Source organism: Penaeus japonicus, unplaced genomic scaffold (assembly GCF_977035675.1).
Source record: "Penaeus japonicus unplaced genomic scaffold, GWHDUDI00000001_assembly GWHDUDI00000016, whole genome shotgun sequence".
Taxonomy (NCBI): domain Eukaryota; kingdom Metazoa; phylum Arthropoda; class Malacostraca; order Decapoda; family Penaeidae; genus Penaeus; species Penaeus japonicus.
In genome coordinates, this window is record NW_028234418.1 from 1,715,887 (window position 1) to 1,720,001 (window position 4,115).

The window sequence follows — 4,115 nt, forward strand, 5'->3', positions numbered from 1 at the left end:
TTTCTTTCTTTTTTTCTATTCTTTTCTTTTTTTCTTCTTTTTCTTTTTCTTTTTCTTTCTTTCTTTCTTTTTTCTTTTTTCCTTTTTCTTTTTTTCTTTTTCCCTTTTTTTCTTATTCTTCTTTTTTTTTAATTCTTATCTAAAGTTACTTACTCTTACCCTATTCCCTAAGGGATATATATAATTGAAATTTTTCTCCAAGCAAAGTATATAACACGTTCAATTTCTCAATTGCCTCGTATTAATTCTAATAAATGAATATAGGGATGATATTTTAAACGCAAAAATTTCCTGTGAAAATAACTGAACTTATCTATATCATTCTAAATTCTTTGTGGATTTTCTCGTATTTTTTTATCCCCTATTTTTTTTTTTTTTTTTTTTTTTTATTATCATTATTATTCTTTCTTATCCCTATTCGTATTCTCAATCTTATTCTTATTATTTTTAATTTTTCCATTCTTATTCCCTTTCTCATATTTATTATTGCTCATATTTATTCCTATCATTGGTTTTCTTCTTATTCTCATTCTTATTCTTATATCTTTATTCTTATCTTCATCTTTATCCTTGTCCTCATTCCATATCTTTATTCTTAATCTTTTATTATTCTTATTCTAATCATTCCTTCGTCTGTACGAGAGACTATAATTATATAGAAATTAAGTTGCTATCAATGATGATGATGAATCAATTAAGCAATTAGTGGGAGATGAGGAAGGAATAGATCAATTCGTATAATTTTGTGACATAATTAGACCAGGAAAAATTAAGAAATAAATACGCACACTGACGTACACGCACATACATTCATGCATTGTCAGGCATAAATAAAGGTACACATCTGGTTAGACAGAAAAAAAATAAAAATAAAAAGGAGATTCATGGTGAGATTGATAGATAAACAGACTGACAGACATTGATAGACAGATTGGTAGACAGACAGAGATATATTTATATATATACCCCCCCCCCCCCATCCTTATCACACACACACACCCTTACCCCTCCCACAAACGAAAGAAGTAAAAAGGGTGATTTTTTCCCTTTCTTCTGATGTCCTTCTCCCTCACCCCCACCCCCGTCCCCAACCCCACCCCCGCCCCCCTTCCCCTCCTGCTCTCTGCCCCCACCTCCACCCCCACCCCCCTTCCCCTCCTGCTCTCTGCCCCCACCCCCACCCCCATTCCCCTCCTGCTCTCTGCCCCCACCTCCACCCCCACCCCCCTTCCCCTCCTGCTCTCTGCCCCCTCCGGTATGTAAATGCTTGAGAGTGCCCGCGGGCCTTAGTGCTTCAGGCGCGGCGAGGCAATCAATCTCAGAAGTCTATTTATCACAGTCTAACCACCCTCCCCCCCACCCCCCATCCCCGATTCCTGGATCACCCCCTTCCCCTTCCCCTTCCCCTATCCCTCTCCTTCCCCCTCTCCTCTCCCTCCTCTCTCCCCCTACTCTCAAACCTGATACCTTCCACCACCCCACCCATTCCTTCCCACCACACTCCAATCCTTACTCCTCTTCGCCTACCTCCTCTCCCCTTCCTCCCTTTCCCCTTCTCCTCCTCCTTCCCCCCCTCCCCCTTCTCCTCCTCCTTCCCCTTAGACCTTCAGTCTTTGACACTCTTTGAGAGAGAGAGAGAGAGAGAGAGGGGGGGAGAAAGAGAGAGAGAGAGAGAGAGAGAGAGAAGGGGGAGGAGTGGGAGTTGAGGGAGGGAAGGAGAGAGGGAGAGAGAAAGAGAGAGGGTGAGAAAAAGGGAAGGAGAGAGAGAGAGAACGGGGGGAGGAGTAGGAGTTAAGGGAGGGAAGGAGAGTGGGCGAGAAAAAAGAGAGAGAAAGAGAGAAAGAGAGAGAAGGGGGGGGGGAGAATATAAGAAAGAAAGGCAGAAACAAAGATAACAATGCCACATGAAAGAAATAAAATTGTCTTACAAATGAAGAACAGATATATGTTGTTGGTATTTTGGTTTTGTTTTTGTTTATTTTTTCATCGAATCAGAAAAGGAATGAAAATCCATGATAGTGATCGAATCAGAAAGAAAGGAAGAGGGAGAGGAAGAGGGAGAATGAGAGGGAAAGGGAGAGGGAAAGGGAGAATGAGAGGGAGAGGAAGAGGAATAGGGATAGGGAGAGGGGGAGGGACAGGGACAGGGTGAGAGAGAGGGAGAGAGAGGGAGAGGGAGAAAGAGAGCTGAGAGGGAGAGGGAGAGGAGTAGGAGGGAGGGGGAAGGGGAGGAGAGAGTGACCCTCACCCGAAGACAAAAAAAGGAATAATATATTGGAGCGTCAGGCAATCCACCGCGGTCGGGAAAGTTATGCGAACTTTATGATTATGCGAAAGGACGTGATAGATTCGCGGTTTTTCTCTATATATTTTTTTCTCTCTCTCTTTCTCTCTCTTTCTCTTTCTCTTTCTCTTTTTCTTTCTCTCTCTTTCTATTTCTCTTTCTATTTTTCTTTCTCTCTCTTTCTTTTCTCTTTCTCTCTCTCTCTCTCTCTCTCTCTCTCTCTCTCTCTCTCTCTCTCTCTCTCTCTCTCTCTCTCTCTCTCTCTCTCTCTCTCTCTCTCTCTCTCTCTCTCTCTCTCTCACTCTCACTCTCTCTCTCCTTCTCTATCTTTCTTTCACTATGTATATATATATATATATATATATATATATATATATATATATATATATATATATATATATATCTTCTTCTTCTTTTCTTTTCTTTCTCTTTTTATTTTATTGATTCTTCTTTTTATGATTATGCGAAAGGACGTGATAGATTCACGGTTTTTCTCTATATATATTCTCTCTCTCTCTCTCTCTTTCTCTCTGTCTCTCTCTCTCTCTCTCTCTCTCTCTCTCTCTCTCTCTCTCTCTCTCTCTCTCTCTCTCTCTCTCTCTCTCTCTCTCTCTCTCTCTCTCTCTCTCTCTCTCATTCCTTCCCTCAACTCTCACTCCTACCCCCCCTACTCTCTCTCTCTCTCTCTCTCTCTCTCTCTCTCTCTCTCTCTCTCTCTCTCTCTCTCTCTCTCTCTCTCTCTCTCTCTCTCTCTCTCTCTCTCTCTCCTTCCCTCCATCAACTCTCACTCCTCCCCCCCTTCTCTCTCTCTCTCTCTCTCTCTCTCTCTCTCTCTCTCTCTCTCTCTCTCTCTCTCTCTCTCTCTCTCTCTCTCTCTCTCTCTCTCTCTCTCTCTCTCCTCTCCTCCTCTTCTCTCTCTCTCTCTCTCTCTCTCTCTCTCTCTCTCTCTCTCTCTCTCTCTCTCTCTCTCTCCTTCTCTCTCTTTCTCTCACTATGTATATATATTTTTTTTCTTTCTTTCTTTCTTTCTTTCTTTCTTTCTTTCTTTTTTTCTTTTCTTCCTATTTTTATTTTATTGATTCTTTTCTTCTTCTCTCTCTCTCTCTCTCTCTTTCTCTTATTCTCTCTCTCTCCCTCTCTTTCTCTCTCCCTCTCTCTCCCTCTTTCTCTCTCTCTCTCTCTCTCTCTCTTTCATTCTCTCTCTCTCTCTCCCTCTCTCTCTCTCTCTCTCTCTCTCTCTCTCTCTCTCCTCTCGAATCTCTTCTCTCTCTCTCTCTCCTCTCCTCTCTTCTCCTCATCGTCTCTCTTCTCACTTCTCTCTCTCACTCTCTTTCTCTCTCACTCTCACTCTCTCTCCTTCTCTCTCTTTCTCTCACTATGTATATATATATTTTTTCTTTCCTTCTTTCTGTCTTTCTTTCTTTCTTTCTTTTTTTCTTTTCTTCCTATTTTTATTTTATTGATTCTTTTCTTCTTCTTTTTTTTTCTTTTTTTGGGGGGCGACTTACGGCGTATATATATTACAGCTAGAAACTTTCTTATTAAGGGAAGTCTATCTGAGCTTAACCTGTGACGTCTATGGCGTTGAGAAGTCATCGAAAAAATAAAACCATTCACATGTAAAAGGAATCTCGTAATTTCTACTTGATCATCGAAATAATTATAGTTATTCAGGGTCATGTTATAGACGCCATCTATGCGTAGCAGCTTTGAGGGATAACTGACTGGGGTGGCTGTACAGGGCAGTCTGCTGTACCATCGTGTTCCTGTTCTCTCTCTCCCTCTCTCTCTCTCTCTCTCTCTCTCTCTCTCTCTCTCTCTCTCTCTCTCC